The sequence below is a fragment of the Phyllostomus discolor genome, chromosome 6, assembly GCF_004126475.2.
Source record: "Phyllostomus discolor isolate MPI-MPIP mPhyDis1 chromosome 6, mPhyDis1.pri.v3, whole genome shotgun sequence".
In the NCBI taxonomy this organism is placed as follows: Eukaryota; Metazoa; Chordata; class Mammalia; order Chiroptera; family Phyllostomidae; genus Phyllostomus; species Phyllostomus discolor.
The window spans coordinates 114,721,066-114,744,682 of NC_040908.2; positions in this window are offsets into that span (position 1 = coordinate 114,721,066).

Here is a 23,617-nt window from a genome sequence, read left to right on the forward strand (position 1 = left end):
AATGTCTTAGAGCCCCAAAGCTGTGCTGGCTTCTGCAGCCCTTCCCTCTCCTGTGGGGACACATCCAGTGTCTTGCCAGTGAATCCCTCTGTGCTAAGTTAGTTGCATTGGGTTTTCCTACTTGCAGTTGAAAGTGTTCTGACTACTTCTGTTGTTATTATGGCCACTGGTGAATGGCCACTAAGCTCAAATTAATATATGATTGTAAAGGATGTTATAAAGTAGATATATTCAGACGTGAATAAAATACAGGGTCAGAATCTATTGGAAGGGATGGTATAGGAGAAATAGTCAAGTCTTTCAAGTGAGCTACACTTAATTCAAATCCCACCTTTTAAAAAATTATATTTAATTGATTATGTTATTATAGTTGTTCTGACTTTTCCCTTCCTCCCAGAACCCCATACCCTTACACAAGCCCCACACCATTATTCATGTCCATGGGTCATGAATATAAGTTCTTTGGCTACTCCATTTCCTGTACTGTACTGTATATCCCCATGGCTAATTTGTAGCCACCTATTTGTACTGCTTAATTCCTTTACCTCTTCACCCATCCCCCACATCCCCTTCCATCAGGCAACCATCAAAATGGTCTCCTTATTTGTGATTCTGTCTCCATCCTATTGTTTGCTTAGTTTGTTTTTTAGGTTCAGTTTTTGATAGATAACCACTTTATTATTCATTGTTTTGATCTTTTTCTTAAATAAGTCCTCTTAACATTATCATTTATTAGGCATGGCCTTGGGAAGGGCTTTTTATTTCTCTGAGATCAATTTCCTCTGTATGTAAAGAAAATAAGTACTCTTATATGATAGGATATTATATAAGTATTAGCATAAACATTTCATATTCTTACACCTTCTCAAACTTTAAAGAATCTATGTTCTTTGATTGTATAACCATTCCTTCCATAAGACACAACATATTAATGTAATCAAGCTGCATTATGAAAAAAATAAAGTTAATTCAACAGACCATATACTAAACACTAATATATTATTATTTCAAAAGTTTCTAGAGAAAATTGAATTTCATTTTTTTAAAGATTGATATATTTATTTTTAGAAAGAGGGAAAGTGAAGGAGAAAGAGACGGAGAGAAACATCAATGTGTGGTTGCCTGGCATGCCCCCTACTGGGGACCTGGCCCAGAATCCAGGCATGTACCCTGACTATGAACAAGCAACACTTTGGTTCACAGGCCCAAGCTCAATCCACTGAGCCACACCGGCCAGAGTCCAATTTGATTTTTCATATTTTAAAAGTTTCTTTTAAATATTCTTTCCATGAATAGAATGTCATTTAAATATATGTAAACACTCTTGGAAAAAAGGCAATAAATACCTTGACACACTTTAATTATTGACTGATAACATTGACTTTTCTATTAATGAGTAACTGCCCAGAGAGTCATTTCTAACCCAAATTTTTTAATGTGTTCCAACAACAACAATTTTCTTATGCATTTTAGTATCTCTTAATAAAAAATTTTGCAGAGCCAATCGTCAGAATAGTGAGGCTTAGATCAGAGTCACTGCAGCCGTGCCTCCTTTTGAATGTTTATCTTTCCTGATAATCAAGGGTATTATCTCCCATAGACAACCTCATGCTTATAAGACATATTAGAAACTGTCTTTAACAATCATTTTCCATTACCAAGGGAGTTAGAGATAATGGAATGTGTAGTCACTTTCAATTTGTATCAAATTTTCTGAAGCATTTATACCACCAACATTTTATCAGCCTGTCACTAGAATAAATGAAGTTGCAAATTGCAGCTAGTTTTTTTCATGAATTCTTTGAAACTGTTTATTTTTAACATGACTTCTTTCCTGTTTTATTTCTACAGTGTCGCAGGCCTGATTTTCAACTTTCAGGGTCCTTATTACTTAGTTAGCATGGCATTCAGGCACAACAATCTCCTGGGGCCTTGAAGGTTTTGAGAGAAAGGATTCAGTCATAGAGGGCATGTTAAAGCTGAATGCAGATTGAAGCAATAAGCATGCAGCAATTTGATGAACTACCTATAGGCAGGAGTGGAGAATTTCTGACACATCAAGAAAGCCATTATGCTCCTGTTATGTTCAATAGCCCAGTTGGCCGAAAAGGTTACGGGTGATGTATGTTTTCATTATCTCCTACGGGCTTGATGCCGCACAAGCCCCCGGATGGCTTATTCCGGCTGCAATTCTCTTCATTTGCACTATAGCAAGGTCTGTCAGATCAAGCCAATATATTTACAAGGGTCAGCTTGCTTTGAGGAATGTTGTTCTGTGATCTCTGTAATATTCTTCTGCCTGAAAATCCGCAAGAAGTTACCAGCTGGGGAGTAACTGAAAGTACTTCTAAAATGCATTTTGATTTCCTGGGTATCAGCTGTCACTGTGAAAGCAAAAACAGCAACAAATCGACATTAGTTATCATTTATTGAACAGATATTACGTACCAGGCAGCTTTGCATATACTGTTTCATGATACCTACTTTACTGTATTCCAGCAAGCCTGGTATCATGGTTTCTACTTTTTTAATAAAAAATCCAAGGTGACACTAAGTGATTAAATAACATCCAAAATCAGATTTCTAGCAAGTGTTAGAGACAACATTCAAACTCAGGTCAGCCTAACTCCAGGAAATTCCTACCAATTGCAAATCATCTTTAGTCTAACATGTACAGAAACTCAGCCTATTCAAAGAGAAAAATGTATGTGTTGGATCTTTATCATACAATATTATTTTAATAAAAAAAACATGTTTAAAGCATATGGGAAGCAATATGTACTAATACCTACTTATATTTATCTTTAGGGAAAGTAATTAAATATACAAAGAATGGGTCAGGAAATCCTTATAGAAGTTAATTTATCAGTGAAAACAATGTTACAAGAAGTGGGACTGCTCTGTAATCATAGGCTGAGAGTGAGCCTGGAATGTGCACAATGTGCTGAGAAACAGTAACAAAGTAAATGGTGGCCTAAGAATTGAAACACTCCAATGTCCACCCCTGTCATAAAAAAATAAATGTGCAGAGAGAGCCCCAGACTCTTGCTACAATAGTAGGATGAAATGGGAGACTAAGGAAAACTTCCATGTCTTATTTAAAAAAATAAAAGACTGTGAAAATGTAGTGAATTTATGAGAGATCTTTATTGGAACAAAATACAGGAGAGAAAATTGTTAAAGAAATGATACAAGAATATTTCCTAGGGCTAAAGAAAACAAGCTCCCTAGAGAAAGTACCCACCAAGTGCCAGGCACAGTGACATAAACTCACAGCCATGTGGATAGCCACTACCCTTGTGAGCAGCCAAGTGGCCCTACCTGTAGATGAAGATGCACGTGGCCTGCAGCTGCAGTGAAATGCCTGACACCTGAGGTCTTGCTGAAACAGGTTCTCACTGACTCACCAGGTCTGGGCCAGGAGCTGAGAGTGCATGTCTGATAAGCTCCCAGGTGATGATGCCCGTGCTGCTGGCTGGAGGACCACACTTGGAGGAGTGCTGGTCTAGGGAAGATGTTGTCATCACTGGCTGCTCACCGGAATCACCTGGGCAGCGATACAAGCACTCCTGCTGGACTCACACCCAGAGGTTCTAGTTTAGTCAGTTTGGGACACAGCTTTGACATCAGGATCTTTTAAAGCTCCCCATATAACTGCAGTGTACTGGCAGAACCAAGAAACCATTTCCCTACAGAATATCTTCTATGTGGACTCTGGGAGACATGCACAAATTGTTTGTAGCAATACCTTTGTATTAGCTAAGAAATGGAAACATCCTAAATACTATACACAGAAGAACAGATATATAATTGTAATGCAGCGAACAGTGGACTATCATGCAGTGACGAAAATAAGGGGCCACACTCAGCAAAGGTGACTCACAAACAATGCTGAGCAAAGAAACAGACAGCAGAAAGATAAATACATCGTGCTGCTGTCGATATATTTTAAATATTCTCAGTGTTATATGTTCACATATATTTAATTCAGTGAAAGAATAAAGAAATGCCCAGGAAGGATAAACAACAGAAGAAGACATGCTATTAAGGAAGGACTTCAACTTTATTAGTAATGTTTTGGTGATCCCAGTGACAGATAGATGGGTTCATAATGTGTATATAAAATAATATTTCATTATGTATAATAGGGGTGGGCAAAAGTTGGAGCACATCCTCTAGTAGCTGCCTGAAAAAGAATGTATGGGAGATCTTTTTTTTTTTAAGGACCACACATGTCTGAAAATGTCTTCATTCTACTGTCACTGAGATTTGGCTGGATATAACTCTAGCTTAGAAATCACTCCATGTCAGAATTCAGAAGGTGTGGCTTCATCATAAATACATCATGGACCCTCTACATAGAGATTTCTAAACACTCTCAACTGTGAGCCTCCTTTTGACCACTCCTGTATTGATTATATTTGTATTATTTTTAGGTCTGAAATCTTCAAAAATAAAAAATATATAAGGAATTTTTTAAAAAGTGTGAAGACTGCTACCTGTCTTGCCAGCTGGCATTTTTGCAACATTGAACGAGCATTGAAGAGATAAAAGCAGTTGTGAGGATAAGCAACTTGGCTTCCTTGGTCCTGATTGTCTTCTGTTATCTTGAAATTTATTTAAATATATTTAAAAAGAAAAATTAGTTAAAAGGAGCCATCTGAACTCATTTTAATATTGCTTCTTATTTACTAACTTTTTGTATATAAATATTCAGCAAACATTCCCCAGAGAGTAAAGGAGACTCTGGTACCTGGCACAGTTTATTTATATAAAAGCCCTCTCAGACCTTAAGTAGTGAGGTCAATTTTGCAGAGGTTTCCAAAGTAAACATCATAGCATTTAATAAGTCATTGGAAGGCCTTAAGACTAATCCAATAATAAGTGTGGTCATCTAAAAAAGCAAGTATTCCTTCACCTACAATGACCTTGTGTCCTATGTGTAAAAAGGTTGGGCTAGTGGAATAGGACTTTATCCCATCCATTTGTCTGAGAATGCTGTGCATTTGTTTTAGAATGAGTATTGTTCTTTCATTACATAGGCCATTATTTGCTTTGTCAAGTCCCTCGTGGCCTTGAACACATCTAGAAATAGGATTCTTTAGAAATGCTTATAAGAATGTTCTACTAAACATTAGGCTTTGTAAATCTTTGAGGAGGCTCAGGAGTTGGCATAACACTGGAAGAATATATATAACCAGGAGTACAAGTCTGGGCAAACGAGGACACATCTGGGACATATTTGGGTCTACCCTTTCAAGGACCTGTGCTACATAATCATGATATGCTGCTCAATTTCTTCTAATTTGGTAACACAACAATACATAATTGCTTCTTTGAATTTTAGCTCCTTTATTGACACTAATTGACATACAGCAAACTGAACATACTTAAAGCATGTACTTTGATAGTTTTAACATATATACAGTATCTACTGATAAAACCATTACTGTAATCATGATAATGAGCACATCTGTCTCCCCAAAAGTTTCCTTCAGTCCCCTTCTCAAGTCTTTCTCCTATCCCTAGGTGCCCCTCCTCCCAACTCCTGATATGCTTTCTGTCGTTAATTTGTTTGTATTTTCTATATGCTTATGTAAATGGAATTGTACAGCATGTTATCTGGCTTTTTAAAGTCAGTATAATTACTTGAAGGTTCTGGCCCTGGCTGGCGTAGCTCAGTGGATTGAGTGTGGGCTGCGAACCAAAGTGTCGCAGGTTTGATTCCCAGTCAGGGTACATGCCTGGGTTGCAGGCCCTGACCCCCAGCAACCGCACATTGATGTTTCTCTCTCTCTCTATCTCCCTCCCTTCCCTCTCTAAAAATAATAAATAAAATCTTAAAAAAAAAGATACATCTGTATTGTAGTGTATGTCAGTAGTGTACTCCTTTTAATTTCTGTAGTTGTTATTTGCTTGTTTATCCATTCTCCTGTTGATAAGCATAGCTCTCTTGAACTTAATTTACCTTTCGTGAACTTTTGTCTCTTTTATTATAGTTAATATGTGAGAAAGTATTTCAACAACTAAGATCTCTACTGTCTCTTAATCATAGAAAGGAGAGCAGTTCCTTACAATGCACAGGGGTGGCCTGGCTGGCATGGATTGAGCGCAGGCTGCCAACCAAAGCATTGCAGGTTTGATCCCAGTCAGGGCACATGCCTGGGTTGCAGGCCACAGCCCCCAGCAACCGCACATTGATGTTCTCTCTCTCTCTCTTTCTCCCTCCCTTCCCTCTCTAAAAATAAGTAAATAAAATCTTAAAAAAAAAAAAACAACAAATGCACAGGGGTGGAATTAGGATATTTGTGACAATAATAATAATCTGCTAATACTATGCAAAGCACCAGATGAAGCTCATTGCTTTGTAAGCTGAATGTAGCATCATTAATAATGTAGCCTGGATTTGCCCCCCCCCCCCCATTTTACATTTAATTATTTTACAAAACAATCCATAGGTTATGAAGATGTGACTAAAAACTAATATGTCTAAATTTAAATCATTAATGTAATAAATATGTTTTTAAAGGATGCCGTATGTCAGGCACAGGACTAAGAATGAGGAACTCAAAAGTGACAGAAGAAACATTCTGTTTTTTTATATCTAAAAGTAGATTTATCAGAAGTCTAATATGAAGTTTTAAGTATATACACAGGACCTTCTAAAGCCCTGGCTTTGGTGATATGTTTTTATGGTCATATATTTAGTAGAATTTGCAAAAATTAATAAATTTAAAGATATTTGATTAAAATATGTGTTCCTTTGTACTCCAGCTTTTTTATCATGCACTTTTCCCCAAGAAGAGTGACATTGGAGCTGCAGGGGCATTTGGGAGATCCAGCTAAGACAAATAATGTTGAGGAGATAGATAGATGATAGATAGATAGATAGATATTGGATGGATGGAATGGATGGATGGATGGGTGGGTGGGTGGATGGGCGGACATACATACATATACACATCCACGCATACAGTTTGGATTTTAGTAGGAAAGAAATATGTGGCTCACAGCCACTTCTGTGTCCTTTTACACTAAGGACTGTCACCCAGGCTAAAAACAATATGTAGAAATCCTACCGCCCACTGTGCCAGGTCGCTAGGTTTCATGATCAGAAGCTGCATGTCCATAAACTGTTACACAAGTAAATATGCCCACTGGTCCTGGACATTGGAATGGATGTAGATGGAGGAGAAGAAACACTAGCTTAAAAATGGTGAGACCCAGAAGTCTTTCTACAGAAAAGTATGTGGAGGCAAGTTAGGCTATTAACTAGTAAAACTATAATTTTTTCTGAGTATGAGATGTTTGTAATATGTGTTAACTTTCAAATTTTCCCATACGTGTGATTTTTTTTCATTCTAAATATTCACATGTGTATTTAATTTTCTATTGGGGATTTTGAATTATTTTTATCAAAGTATCCTCCTCCCACAATTAATATATACTGAGTCTTCACAAAGCTGGGGTCCATTGCTGTTTACATGTTACAGTTAAGTGGAGAAGATCAGTCAGTGAACATACAGTAAAATACACAAATTATGGTTATAAAGCCTAAACAAGAGAATCTCAAGGAGTGCATAGAATTAAGAATTTAACTCTTACTTGGGAGGACAGAAAAGACTTCTCGGAGAACCTGGCTTTAAAGCTGAGGTGTGGCGAATAAGGATGAGTTGGCTGAGCAAAGGCGTATATGCCTGTGTGTGAAGGGTTGAGGAGAATGTGGTGGGGTGATGAAGGACGGGCTACCTTCAGACACACAGAGTTTTAACATAGGTGAGCGTGCAGTGCAAGATCCGATCTGCATGCCTCTTACAGTTATTCCAGAGGGACGTGAGTGAGGAAATGCCAAGACTTCAGACAGAGAGACGCCGACAGTGTGTTGTTTTGCTCTAAGGCATAGGTGGTGCTCCAGCAGCAGTTTCCCAGAAGCTGTTTTGGAATGCAGGGGTCCTTCTGGAAGGAAGGCTTCTCACTGTGGTGGATGGTGTCTTGGATTCCACTCTAAACACACACAAACTTGGGCCACTTACAGCTCTTTCTACACCCAGCCATTGCCAACCTCATCAACAGTGGTTACACTGAGTCAGAAGTCACAGGCTGATGTGTACATTTCCTACTGTTTTATTTGCTCTGATAGTTTTATAAGTCATCTCTATTCTTTAAGCCTCAGTTTCCTTACCTTTTACAGTGGGAACAAAAATTCCTACTTTATAGGCTTTATAGGGCACTTTGAGAACAAGATGATCTAATAAAATAATCTGGGATATAATTCTAGCACCATTTAATAAGCAATCTATTTCTTCAAAAAAATATCTGGAGTAGAAGTACCCAGAATAAAGTAGCCATTCAATAAGTTTCAAGAGAATATGCATTTACAATTTCTACCATTTTATAATGAGATACTATCTATAGTTCCTCCCTGATATTCTTGATGAGGTAATCTTTGAAGAATGGCTCTCAGAGGATTTTTCCGCTTAGATGTGGAATGTCTTTCACTTAATTCATTTAATAAAAATCTGAATAATGCTTGGAATTCCATTAAGAGAGTAATCTTAATGGGTCATTGAATGCTTATTTTACATCCCTTATGAGAATACTCCAATATTATTCGAAGATGTTCCTCCTCTTTTTAAAAATACTGGGACCATAACTTCTTCAAGATGCTGCTAAGTGCAGCATTGTCCTGGATGCAGTTTTGAGAAATTAACTGTATGTGAATGTTCTATGTCACCTGGTTTTCATATGCCTAAAGTGATTTCCCAGAATACCCAATTTTACTTTAATTTTAAAGGTACAGCAATAGTATGCAAACATTTCGTAGTATAGATTGTGGACATGGTTTGGGATACTATGGATCTCACTACCTTCTACTCCCATTGATAGTCTTTAAACATTACTGCCTCAGTGTTCACTTGCCTGGCACTAATGGCAAGTCTCCCCCTTCTTATTTTATTTTTTTAAATATTCCTTTAGTTTTCTGTGTCTTTTCATTTGTTTCTATTGTTCTGTTTGTGTTCCCTGTTGAACATATGTCTCTCTAATATTATAAGCTCTGAGAGTACAGGGATTGAATCTGACCTATTAAATGCTATATCCCCTTCACTTCTGGCAGTTGCTGGCATATAACAGGTATCAAATAAATATTTATCATCAATGAATGAATAAATAATTGTATGAACGAACATTTAATTAGGAATCAAGGTCACAACCTGAAGGAATAGTCACAGACTTTTTAGGATCCATTTAGAAATAGAAAGTTTTTCAAATTTTAAAACTGAGGAAATTTTTGGAGATGTTTCAGTAAAGGAAATTACAGAGAAATGAATATAGAAGCAATAGTACTTTTTTAAGGCTTGTGCTATTTTAAATGTACCATGTATAACCAGGTTTGGTCATAAAATTTTAGCATTTGGTTTAATAAATTGAAAGCAGGGTTTATATAGACACATAAACATTTGTAAATTTAATTTACTTTGAGATATTCTTCATTTGTGATACAAATTCAGCCCTAAACTGCTGACCTTTAAAAAAAAGCAACATTCTTATTTGTTACATGGTGAGATACAGGAGAAAATTTGAGATAAGAAAAAAATCATCCATGGTACGATAACAAAGATACGATTATTAGGGTGACTGGCCTGGTATTCTTTAGTGACTGACACATAAAGGACAATAGAAGCAAATTGACATTGAGTCTTTGTCAGGAGCCAGTCCCTGAGCTGGGCACTCTCCATGGGTTATCTCATTTAATTTCCATAACAATACTTTGGAGTTGATATTATTATTCTCATTTTCAAATGAAATACCAAAAGGGCAACTAACTTTTCAAAAGTATTCTTAGTTAAGAAAATAGGAGTGGAATTGTAACTAGGTTTTTTTTCATCCTAATGTCCATGCCAGTGGCCTCACCAGAGCAAAGAAAGCCCAGACAAAAAGGAAGCTCTTATTTTTAAATAAAAGCTTAGCAACAGCCATATCCTGGACTCTTTTTCCTCTTATTTAAAAGGAGAAGGAGGAGGAGTAGGAGGAGGAGAAAGAGGAGGAGAGGAAAGAGAGAGAAGAGGAGAGTGGGGAGAGGGAAGGGGAGGAGGTGAAAGGTCTTCAAAGGCAAAAGGTATCTTAATATCATCTCTATTCTTTCAGGACTGGACCAGTACTATTGTATAACTTGACCCTTGCATGTAAAATTCATCTTTCCAGTAGCTACTTTTTAAAAGCATAGAAAGAAATAGGTAAAATTAATTCTAATAACATTTTAACTCAAGAAATATATCCACAATATTATCATTTTAACGTACAAACAATCCAAGAATATTTTTAAAATACTTTTATTTATTATTTTTTAGAGAGAGGGGAAGGGAGGGAGAAAGAGAGAAAGAGATGCATCATGTGCGGTTGCCTCTCACAATGCCCCCTACTGGGAACCTGGCCCACAACCCAGACATGTGCCCTGACTGGGAATCAAACTGGTGACCCTGACACTCAATCCACTGAGACACACCAGCCAGGGCACAATACAACATTATTAGTGTACACTTTTTATAGTAAACTTTCAGAATCCGATGTGCATTTTATACTCTCAGTGTATCTGGTCTAGTTACATTTCAAGTGCTCAGTAGCCACAGGTGCTCTGGAAACTGCCTTCTTGAACAGGAGAAGTCTGGAGAGTTCTAGTTAAGACTAATGATAAACTGTCTCAGGGAGGGAAATCTTGGCCTTATTTATTAAAAGTACCAACATGCTTACTGTCATTTCTCCATACAGCTGACCTTCTTCCCCTTGACTCAGGGCTACACGGGGATCAGTAACATAGATGTCAGAGTCAGGTTTTCATAAAACTCAACATTACTATCTTAGCCATGAGTCCTTGATCAAGTTATTTAACATCTCAGCCCTGGGTGGCGTAGCTCAGTGGATTGAGCGCGGGCTGGGAACCAAAGTGTCCCAGGTTTGATTCCCAGCCCGGGTACATTCCTGGGTTGCAGGCCATAACCCCCAGCAACCGCACATTGATGTTTTTCTCTCTCTCTCTCCCTCTCTCTCTCTCCCTCTCCCTGCCTTCCCTCCCTAAAAAAAAAAATAAATAAAATAAATAAATAAATCTTTTTAAAAAAAAGTTATTTAACATCTCTGAGACTCAGTTTTCTAGTTTACAAATGAGGAGAATGAGGCCTAGTTCACAAGTTAGGTAAATCTCGTCACATGGCACTTGCTCATAAATAGAAGTGAATTTCATTTACATGTGTTTCACATTAATAGAGATTGAGTGGCACTATTCTCAACACAGAAATCCTATATAATTTAATCTTCCACATACGACCCTTCCAAACAGAACAATTTTTCTACTGTATATTTTATCATGAACACACTAATGCTCTACTGTTGTTACTCATTATTTTGCTTGTTTTACATGCATGTACTTCCTTATGTTTACCTATTACAATCCAAGATCTTAAAATGTTACCTCTTCTTCAATGCCTTTTCATATTTCTTTCAAATTTATGAATGTCTTACAATCACTTGTGAGTATGGCCCATGTTTACCTTCACAAAACAGTAACTATTGAGGACCAGAGTACTACTTAATATTCAACATAGTGCTTTAATACAAGTTATTTGGAAAACATGCTCTCAATACTAATTTGTTGAAATAAATTAAGCCATCAACAGTTACTGAATTTTGTTGAAATAAATTAAGCTGTAGATAATCACTGAATTTTGTTCATTCTAATTTTGTCTAACGGCTTTTTCATACATTATGCATTGAGGCCCTCTACACATTCTTTGTATCAATTTAAAGTACATCCATTTAGGAAGGACACTTCAATCCCTCTAATAATGGCTTGACCTACAGATCAGTTCAGGTTGTATGCATTGCCACCTCTACTTGTAGAGCAATATTTATTTGTAGACATACTTTAATATTTTATTCACTTTGTCTTTATTATTTTACATAAATGGGTAAAGCACTTAAAAATAAAATTGATGGGCTGGTAAGAAAAAGCATAGGTTTCATAAGCTCAATACAATTAAGGCAAGATGGAGACCCTTGCCTCAACTTTAGCCATTATCAGGCACTCATTGTCCTTAAGGCCAATTGACTGTGTGTCCAGTTATGTAGGAAAAAGATAAAATTAAAGTGCAAAATGCTAGAACTATACCATTATCAATGAGAATGAGCTGCCTTTAGGTATTTTATAATTAATTGGGTTTAGCAAATTGGGAATGGAACACATTAGAATCTGTTAAATTTTTTTGTTTGGTTTGTAAATGAACATTTATCATAATGTGACAGTTGGATTAGGATTAATAAAATATTACGATTGCCTAATATTTCATTCCTTTTTATAAGAAGAATAAAACAGCAATTGAATTGATCTAAACTTTCATTGTCAATATTTAAAGCTATAATAATATTTTGCATCCAATATTTTATTCCTCTCTAATATTATTATTCTAATTCTTTGTGTCAGCTTTGCCAACACCAAAAGGAATTTTTAGAGTATGAAATTGTTTAATAAACCATTTCTTCTCTTTCTAGATGTAGCTCTTTTTGGATAGAAAATAAGTAAAATCCAAAAGCTCTTAATTTAAGAGGATTATAGACTAACTCAAATCTCATTTGAATTTTATTTGTTACATGATTATTGTCAATGAGTTCAGTATCTATGTATTTCTGCAACATCTTTTTTTTAAATTAATCTGCATGTCTTGATAAAGAATCCTAGACTGTTTTTGGAAAAGGAATTGGATTTCCTTCCTAAATTCTGCCATTCGAAAGCATATGTTATCTAAATAAGTAGGATGCTAGGCAGATGTTTGATGGTAGAATCATGCTTTACATACTTTAATGTGAATAATTACCTAGGAATCTTTTAGAAAACAAATTCCAATTTACCAGTTCTGGGTTGATGCCTGAGATTCTGCATTTCTAAAAGTTCTCAAGTGCTGTTGCTGCTGATAGTGATGATCCAGACCATACTTTAAGAGCAACTGAGTAGAGTGTCAAATATCAGTCAGAAATTTGGTTTCAATAATGCATCTACCGTCACTATCTATAGACACTAGGGTAAGTCACACCTACCCACTTCCTTTATTTCTGTTGCTATTACCCTAGTCCAAACCACCATCCTTTTTCAACTTGCACAGCCTCTTGTTTTCTCCAAATCTGAACTTGTATCTCCAGTTCGCTCTCCAGACCACAATAGAAGTAATCCTTTATACAAACACTAATGTTATCCTATCACCACTGCCTGAACCTCCTTTAACTGCTTTCACTGACTCTTCTCAAAAAGATAAATTTCCACATTATGAACATAACTGGTAAAGCACCCAAGAAGCCCCTTCCTAACTTTCTCATTTCATCTCCCTCTCCATTCTCATTTTTCATGAGGCTCCACCTACATATACTTTTCCTTTGTTCACTAACTGTGAACCCAAGGCCTGCAGAAATGTATGACCTAGAAACTGGTTGGCAATGCAACTTCTCTCAGATGCCATCCCTGAAATTCTCTTTCCCTGGACAGGGATGCTACCATAAAAGCAGAGGCTATCGATTCTGTTTCTTTCTGATTCTCCAGCACTCAAAATACTGCCTGGTACCTGAATAGGCTCCCAATAAAAAATTTGAACAATAAAAGAATAAATAAGTATAACATCTATCTCATTTAAATATTTATTTATTTGTAAAATAGGCAAAATAATACCTCTCTATTAGGTTACTTTCAGTTTCATTAGCATATATGAAGTGGAAAACAAAATGCCCACTTTAAAGATACTCAATTCTTAAAGCACTTTTACATCATTCTCTCTCATCATACCTAGATTATGTGCTTTCGCTAAAATGGACAATTACTATTTAAAACTTTGTTCACTAATTCACTCACTCACTTATATAATATTGGGTGTTTGCCAACACTACTGCTTCTACTTGGAATATTCTTCCCTTGATCTGGACTTCTAGCTGGAACATTTAAGTTCTTAAAGCCTCTGTGTGCCTTAAACTTTCCTCTTTCAAACATTTGTAATGTTAAGAATAAGTGCCTTTCCTTATATCAAAAATCACACAGGTTTCTTGTAGAAAATATTAAAAACTATACTGGTAATGAAATGAAAACCCTTATTCGTTCCTACTGTAATCACGAGTTTTCCTGGTTGCATAACCTCTCAAGCTGTTCTTTACCCTTTAAATTGCAACATTTTCTGTAGTTAAATTTTCTAGCTGTTTCAAGTTATGTAGGTAAGAATTTTGGGTTATATTAATCAGTCAACATTGTGTCTCATTAACACAAATTCTCCTAACACATTATAAAAGTGTATATTAAATTAAATTCATTTGCAAGTATTTCTTTTAAAGTAATAAAACAGCACAAGTTATGTGGATGTAGAATTGTGTTACAGTTGGGTGGCACAGTAAGGACTGAGTTCTGTAAGAACATTTGATCTGCACTAGATTTCCTGTGTATCCTGTGAGCCACTTTCAGCGCCGCTCCCCAGGGAGCAAGTAAATGCACAAAGCTACTTCCTCTTGCTATTGTAGAACCAATTAAATTAATTTGTTGGAAATAACATTGTCTACCACTCTGCACTGAGCAAGATTAGATTCTCTCTGAATCTTCCTGGGTTTCACTCTATAATGTGAATAGCACTTTGAATTTTAGTGGCAAGAGTTGCAGTTTTCCTCTGATTACATAAAAAAAAATGGATAGTGAGTACTCCCCAAGAAACAGAGCTTTCTCAGGAAACTGCATTTACTTTAGGAGGCTGCTGTATATATTACCCGACAGTTTACTATTATTTAGAATAGGAGGGAATTGAAAATATATAGAGATTCTTTTGCATTATTTCTCTAGCTCAAACTTTAGAAAAACTTTCCAATGTACACCAGGGAGAAGGATTTGACAAAAATTGTAGTTGGATGGTAGAATCTAACTGAGCTCTGTGTGTGTGTGTGTGTGTGTGTGTGTATGTTTGTGTGGCATAATGCCAACCAAATTCATCTGTACATTAAATGGACATTTATGAGCACCAATCCAAAAGGATTTTGTGGAGGATCATAAGATATGGAGGATCATATGATACACACATGTGTAGATAGATAAAAATCTAAAAGTATTTATTTATAAGAATAAAAATATATAAATTAATTAAATATATATTTGAAGATATAAATTTCAAATATACATATATATATTTAAAGAAATAAGACAAGTAATTTGGATGTAAAATTGCAACTTCTGGGTTTAGTATGTGTATATGGAGGAGGAGTAAAAAATAAAGGATAAAGCATTTGGGGATTGAATAATTCTGAAACCATCATACTTATTTTGAGGTGAAGCTATGGTATTATGAGGCTGAAAGTAACAATGACCATATATGTAAGGGCCTTCTAAAACATGGAGAATTTTGACATTTTTCTTTTTTGTTTGTTTTGTTTTTGTATCATTTTTTTCCCCACTTTTTTTTATTTTAATCATTGTTCAAGTACAGTTTTCTCCCTTTTACTCCCAATCCAGCCCACCCACCCAACCCTTCCCTCTTCCCTCCATTACCCCTTACCCCACCAACCACCCACCCACCCCCACCCCTACCACCCCCTCCCCCTAGTTTTTGTCCATGTGTCCTTTAAATTTGTTCCTGTAAACCCTTCCCATTGTCCCTTAAATTCCCTCTTATTTCCCCTGTGGTTACTGTCAGCCTGTCCTCTATTTCAGTGTCTTTGGTTATATTTTGCTTGTTTCTTTGTTTTGTTGTTTAGGTTCCTGTTAAAGTTTAGGACATTTTTCTATAGGCCACAGGGAAACATTTGGAATTTGTCACCCAGGATACTGTCATTGAATAGTTTGGACATATTAAAGTAGCACTTTTTACAGTAGAATACGGTCCTTTAAAGTTCATAGATTTTGCATGCTTGTGTTTCCATTCTGTTTGTTTTCTCTAATTGGCAAAAGTAGTGTTTCTACATCCAAAGAGATGGTGTCTTGCATTATTGTGGAAGATCTGTGGGAATGAGAAATAAGAGGACTGAATTTGAACACTGACCTTGCCATTAAGTAGCTGTGTGGTTTGAATTTCATCTTTCCTTCTCAGGGTTTCACTCTCCCATCTGCAAAGCAGGAGGGGGAGACCTGTTGGAATAAATAACATTAAAGTACCTTAGAATGTTCACCTTCTATGATTCCTTGTGACTTCCACTGACAACTCTTGCCTTTTGTATTTTAGAAGATAATCCAATCTCATACTAACCCCAGGTGATATAAACCCAAACTGTGGTTTGAAAATATTTGAAAAAAATATATATATATATTAGAAAACAAGTCAAGAAGAAAAAAATATGGGTTGCTACAATAAGCTAAGTGAGTTGGGAATTTGGAGAGTTTTGAAGATTGCTACCCTATCATTGTTGTTTTTAAATCTTGTAGTATTATTTGAAATTAAACACATCAATGCCCATTTAGCATTTATAATAGTGATTGGCACATAGTAAGATCCCAATGAAAAGGTCTTCCTGCTAGAGTTGTGAATAAGATACAAATAAGCTAAATAGAGCATAGAAACCACATAACACAGCATGTTCTCAAAATGCTCATTTCTGTTCACCTGATGGGCCCTTCTGCACCTGTGACATCCATGTTACCATTGGCTGTGCTTTCTGGATGTTCTCCTATAGGGCCTGATCCCTTTTACACCACAGTGGCTGAGCTTCAGTGATGAACAGATGAATCAGTCTTAAGATTGCAGATCATGTAAAGTGTCGGGGTGGGGAGCTCTATAGAAGAAGAGAAAATACCAAACTATATTTGATAGCTTCAGTATTTTTGACAAACCTCTTTCTGATTCATGAATGAGAGAGGCAGAAAGATAGACATCAAGATCCTGAGGTGGAGGTGCTTCTTTTACTGCTTGTTCACAGTGCTCTGGGTCAGTGCAGAAGTAGGTTTTATTAAAATGGCCAGAACCCTTGTTAGACATGAATGAGACCCAACACAAAATAAATTTTTAAAAAGGAACCCCTCACAGAGGAAAAAAATTATTTTAAAAGTAGGAAAAATACATTTCAAATTTGGATGATGAAATTTTGCTTATTCTTAACTAATATAGATTGTCATTTAAGAACTTTGGAAAGAATCTGACCTAAATTGTGCTTATTGCCAGCTTTATAAAACCCTTGATTAATTAGATGCAGACTGTTAGCTTTGCCTACACTAAGGCTAGAATATGAATCCTGATCTCCTTCCACTCACTACCTGCACAATCCAAGAGAACTGATTAATACTCCTGAGCCCTACCTTTCTCATTTTAACATGAAAATGCAAAACCCTACTAGCAGAGTCAGGGTGAGGGTTAAATGAGATACAACTATGACCTTGCTAACAAAGTACCTGTTATTTAGGCAGTAATAAATTAATCCCAGTTGTCCTAACGTCAGAACATCTATTTGTTAGAGCCAGTGGTGTTGAAACTGCAGCTTCGGGACTGTGTGCAGCCCAGGATGGCTATGGATGAGGCCCAACACATAATCACAAATTTATTTAAAACATTAGGAAATGTTTTTGTTTGCATTAGTGTTTATATATTTAATATGTGGCCCCAAGACAACTCCTCTTCCAGTGTTGCCCAGAGATGCCAATAAGTTAGCCCTGTGGCTTAGATCAACAATTTTCAACTTTTTTTTATCTCATGGCACACATAAACTAATTACTAAAATTCCACAGCACACCCAAAGGTATATTTTTTGCCTATTTAAAAAAAGTAGGTATAATTTTGATTTAATCACACTGAACAGCTATTATTGTATTGGCTGTTGTCATTTTTTTATTTGGCAATCTAAGGGAAAAGAGGTCAGTGCTCCTGACTAAACAGCCAGGTATTGCACATCTTAACAATTCTTGCAACACACCGGTTGAAATCACTGCCCTAGACAATTCCACATCAGTTCCCAGTTTTTCCATGTCCAAAATGAGCTTTGGAGTGAGATTATTTCTTAAATTTATTATAACTCTTGAATTCTACTCTTTATGTTTTCCTGTGACCCTAAGCCCTATGAACATTTGCATGCTAAATTAAACTATCAGTGTTCTTATTTTAAAAAAATAGTAGACATATGAAAAATCAATACTATAATAAACACATGAGCAAAATGCTAACACTAAGTGTCGTGCCCAGCACATAGTATTTGCTCACGTAAGTATGACAAAGCAAACTGAACTCCTAAGCCAAACATAAGGGAATAAGTCATTTTCTCCAGGGAAAGGCAGGGTTACTAAAAAGAAGTAATATCTGAGATGGACTTTGAAAAAGGAGTCTGATAAGTTCAATCTTGCTGAAATTTGTGCCTGCTTATACTATTTGAGTAACTCTGTGGAAACCTGGTTGAGGCTGCTATGGTTCAAGCCTCATTTTTTTCCCATTGCTTACAAGAAGAGCTGAAGACAGCAGAGGAAATGATAACATGCCCAATCTGGGACTGTAGGCAAGGATAAGATGACAGAAAACTTTGCATGCTGTGTTAAATATTGAGAAGTGATCAATTTACTACACACCTAGCCTATTGCTTTTGTTATTAATTCTTTGTTCTAAGTTTGAATATGTCATGAAACATTCAAGCCATGCTCAGCTCCAACTAAAGATGTTTAGATTAAAAAACAAATAATAGATTAGAAGATTCCTATTGTAAACCTATGGTCTCTAGAGTGGGCAGTCTTCATTAGAATTTCAGAGAAAGAAGGTCAGAGTCACATCATAAAGCCCTGAAAGACCACAACTCCCCGCTGTCTTCTGAGAGACAATATACCAACAATATATATACATGCAGCCTTTCTGTGTTTAACTGAAACCCCCTGGGACCCCCTTCTGTAAACCTAAAATTTCTAAGCATTTTATGCCAACAACTAATTCAGAGCTTGATGAAGATCATCTAAGTATAATTTGTAGGAAATATAACCAAATCTGTCAGAGAGATACCCAAATAAAAGAACACTGAGTCAAAACAGCCTGATATCTAAAATCAAAAGTTTAACCATGGATGCCTGCAACCTGAAACAGGAAACTGCCAAACAAAAACCATTGTGAACTTTAGCACAGAATCTTGGGTTAATAACTTAGCTCTGCAACTTTACTTTGTGAACTTGGGGGAAGTCATATAGCCTAACTCAGCCATAATACAGGGATTTATTGCTATTTGGTTCATCTCCTTCACAGTTTTGTTTTAGTGAGGATTAGAGACATATTTTAATGCCCCTTATATACTCCAAAATGCTCTTTAAATGCATTCTTTAATTTTTAGCTCCATGTCATCTGTTGCATAGGAAATATGATTTGGTACAAAAAATTTAATATACAAGTTTTCTTTTTCAGAACACCTTTGTTGTGAGAAGTGAAGGACAGTATGTTGAGCTAGACAGCTTTGCTATGTACAAGTATGAGTTCTTTGAATCACATATGATTTTTATCTGATGTGAGTTTATAGTGCACTGGGATTTTCAAGTATGGCCCTTTTGTTTACATTTCATAAGTAATATATTGCCCTGGCATTGAGGAATTGCCATGACCCCAATAGTTCTGATTAAATATCCTTGTCAAATCAACTACAAAAGAATCCAAACTTATTTTCTCATTCCCTACTCAAGCAAAAGGGGAAAAATTACCCATTTAAGATTGTAATAATACTATATTCCCCCCAACTCACAGATGAATAGATCTGTAATGAAGTGCAATTTTCCTGAGAAAATAAACTCTGACAAATGGAAAATTGAGGTTACAGTGTGTGCATTGCAAAGTAATAGTCACTTAAGTATTGAATACTGCCAAAGGACGATTTGAAAAGATGAAGGACATTCAAACAAGAAACAAGAAATCTGACAAAGGTGTAAGGGGGTCCATTGGAAGCTTTATTGAAGGGTGATTGCAAGTGTAACAGTGAAATAAGGATTCAGTTCTGCAAGATGGAAGGGGTCGAAAGGGCAAAACATTTTGGTTCATGTTTAGACATGAGTTATATATAGACCATGGTCCAATGGGTGAACTCACGGGAGTAAAAACAAAAACAAAAACAATGAATTGATGAAAATAAATAAAGCAGTTTCAAAAATTAACAACCCAGCACAGGAAACTCAAGATCAAAACAAACTCAGGCTCCAACTTTACATATTTAGGATATTCTAATGCTTTGAAAACACTTTATTTTCAGATCATTTATTCATGCAACCATAATTTATTAAATACTTATCATATGCTGGGCAGAGTAACTCTTTAGGGACCACAGGGAGGAAATGAACGTGTCTTCTTTGTTCATGAAACTTCAAACCGATGGTTTTCTCCTGACTCCATGAAATACACCATACTTTGTTACTGAGATCACTAGTAGGTTGATCTACAACACACTACCATTTTTGTAGGTCAAAACATTCAAGTATTGGCAATTTTAAAGGGCTCAGCCTATTATTATCCTATAACCTTTGTTAGAATGGAAGAAGCATTTTAAGTACATGTTCTTTGCCTTAAGAATAATTTTTTAACTCGTAGACATGGACAAAAGTATGATGATTACCAGAGGGAAAGGGGTGTGGTAGGAGGTAAGGAGGGTAAAAGGGGCATAGATGGTGAAGGAAGGAAATTTGACTGTGGGTGGTGAGCACACAATGCAGTGTGCAGATGATGTGTTATAGAGTTGTATACTTGCAACCTGTATGGTTTTATTAACCAATGTCAATGTCACCTCAATACAGTTAATAAAAATGGCTTTAAAAGAATAATTTTATTCACCATAACCAGCATTTACTTCTCCATTAATTTAAATGTGAATCTCTGCCCTTTGTTGCTACCCAAATTCACTTAAAATCTTTAAATCTGTTTTGTGTCACATAGGATGCAACTGTGTTCATCCTCACGAAGGGATCAATATGGTATGGCACAGACTTATCTATAATATCTCCCTTTCTGAAGCAAGGGAGATATAGATAAGGGAGATATCTCCCTTATCTATATTCCTTTAGGCAGTTAGGAGGAAAGCCAAAGATTTCTCCTGCATCTTTTGTTTCTTAAAGATAACCAGCTTAAAATAATAAATATGTAAGCTATGCATCATGGTGGCAAACGTTTGGTACAATCCCTTCACTCTAACAAAGTGGTGTGGTCCCAGAACCATCAGCATCAGCACTGCTTGTGTATTCTTGTGAAATGCAAACGTGAAGCCCCATCCTAACCTCCAAATAACAAGGGGAGAGGGGACAATCCTTTTATTTAGTCCTGCAGGTGAGCCTCCTGCAGCACTTCAGTCTGAGAACCACTGATCTAAAGCAGTAGTTCTCAGTCTGGAGGGCCTAACAGAGTGAACTGGAGACAATATCTACAAGTATTGATGCCTTGGGTTCCGGCCCTAGGGATCCTGATCTTACTGGCAGGGGTACAGAATGGGTATTTTTTACAAAGTTTCCAGGTGTTACAAATGAACGCTAAGGCAGAAAAGCACTGGTCTACTAAAATTAATATTTTAACATAGTTTCCTATGCTTGGTACCTGTGAAGCCAGATACTACCTTCTTATTTGGGAGTTGGGGTTTGGGCTGTATAGACATGGCCAGAGATTTTAGAAACACTTGATTAACTGATAAGTTTATCTGTCATCTTCACTTATGCTGAACACTTGTTGTATGTCTGCTGGTGATACAGAGTAGTAATAGTTATCACCAGCACATTCAGCTATGGAAACCCCCAAATAAGGTAAATTATCTATCATCTATCTGTCTATCACCCTGTCTATCACCTATCAATCTATCTCTAGCTTAGATTTATGGAACAGTAGTGTCCAAATTACTTAGTGGAAGAGGGGATGGGAGGAGTTAGAGGAAAGGTCATATGAAAAAATGTCATGCTAAGACTACAAGTCCAAGCGAATCAAGTCTATATATCACCTACCAAAGTGGAACTTATTTTCTCAGTTCTTAGGAGCCTTGCCAGGTGGCCTCACACATACTTCCCTTCCTCTGTGAAGGCCTGGAGTGTTGTTTCACTCCTCTCTTTATCTCCAATTTCCTATCATTCCAATTTCTTGACTCCTCTCTGACCTGCCCTTTTATATCTTGGAAATTCCTCCATTTGCCAGCATAGACTGTGGTTATATGACACAATTATTTTGTACTTTGTTTGAACTGCTTAGAAAGGAAGAGAGAACCTTTGACTCTAAGGTAGGCAGATGTACAAAAGGGCCCAGTAGGTGCCCGAATTCTGAATTAAGTGAGGTAGGATTAAACAGCTGAGCACTGCCCAGTAGTTCTGGGTCGTGTGGAAGCTGAAATCTTTCCTAGCTCTGAGAAATGAATGGCACAGGAAAGGATGGGGAGGAAAAGGGTATGTGTAAGAATTTTTTTTCTCTAATATAATGAGGAAAAATCTTGGAGTTAGCGGGGGAAGGGGAGTTTTTTTTTTTTTTTCCTTAGCAAAAAGGCATCATTAGATTAGGCAGACCCCAGTGGCAATTAATTGGGTTTGTCTCCTGTTCTGAATTTTGTTCTTCCACACAGAAGATTAATAGATAACCAGTGGAAAGGTCAAACACCTACAAATAATCAGGCTTATCTGTGCATAATAATTATACTATTCCTGCAAACAAAAACTTTTACATATTATTTTGGTAGAAAATGTCTCTCTCTTTAGAGTAATTTATCCTACTGCCATATTTGTGGTGTATTAGTGTTATGTCAGTTTACTCTCCTCCAATGTCTAAGTTGTTATCTTTTTTCCTTAAAATGCATAGGTTAAGGGTCAGTGTCTTTGGATCAAACAGAATTAGGGTCTGGAGGAAGCCTGTACTAAAGAAAAGTTAGATTCTGCAGGAGAGAAGAGAAGGAAGACTATAGCTTAAGTTAGAGTTCTGGAAATGTGAAACACTTAGTATGGAATCATCACTTAACCAGGGTTTCTTAATGAACTATCAGTAAATTAAGTCAGAAGTCTAGATTCCTGAACATTCTTTAGTTCAGTCTTGACTATGTCACTGGCTTGGTTTGAGATTGGGGTAAGGGTAGCAGGGGAGGACAAATCAATATTCATGAAATGTAATTTTTGAGGCCAGCATCTAATAAATGTACTCTTCTATCAAAATAGGGTGAAGAAAATAGTCATGTCTTTCTCCAACGTTACATGTATGTTTCTCTCAAGTCTAGTATGTTTAATGTGGATAAACAACCTTTTCTTTTGCTTTCTTAGACCTTTTCCTTTAACCTCAGGAAAGCTTTTGCTTAGGGAACTCTTTCTCATCTAGATGGGGTTGATAGAACAGACAGAGGAGAAGAGAATCTTTAATTGTTCTTCCTTTACCCTTTCAAAAGCATAAGTGTCCCAGCTTGCAAAAATTAAGCAGTCAAGAATATTTGATTGCTCATGTTGAAATGTCAGGACTTACATAAACCTATCCCAAAGTAACTGTACATTTTTGCCCTAGACAAATTCGTAGAATTTTCATTACTGAAAAATGAAATTCTTTTTAGTAAAGCTACATCCTCTAACTACCACCTAACTCCAACTAGTTTTCTTTGGAGATGCCAAATTCTGAAGAATGGAAAAGTATCAAGGGTCAGAATAAATGTTTAGAGGAACATTACAGAAATGTCCTGGGAG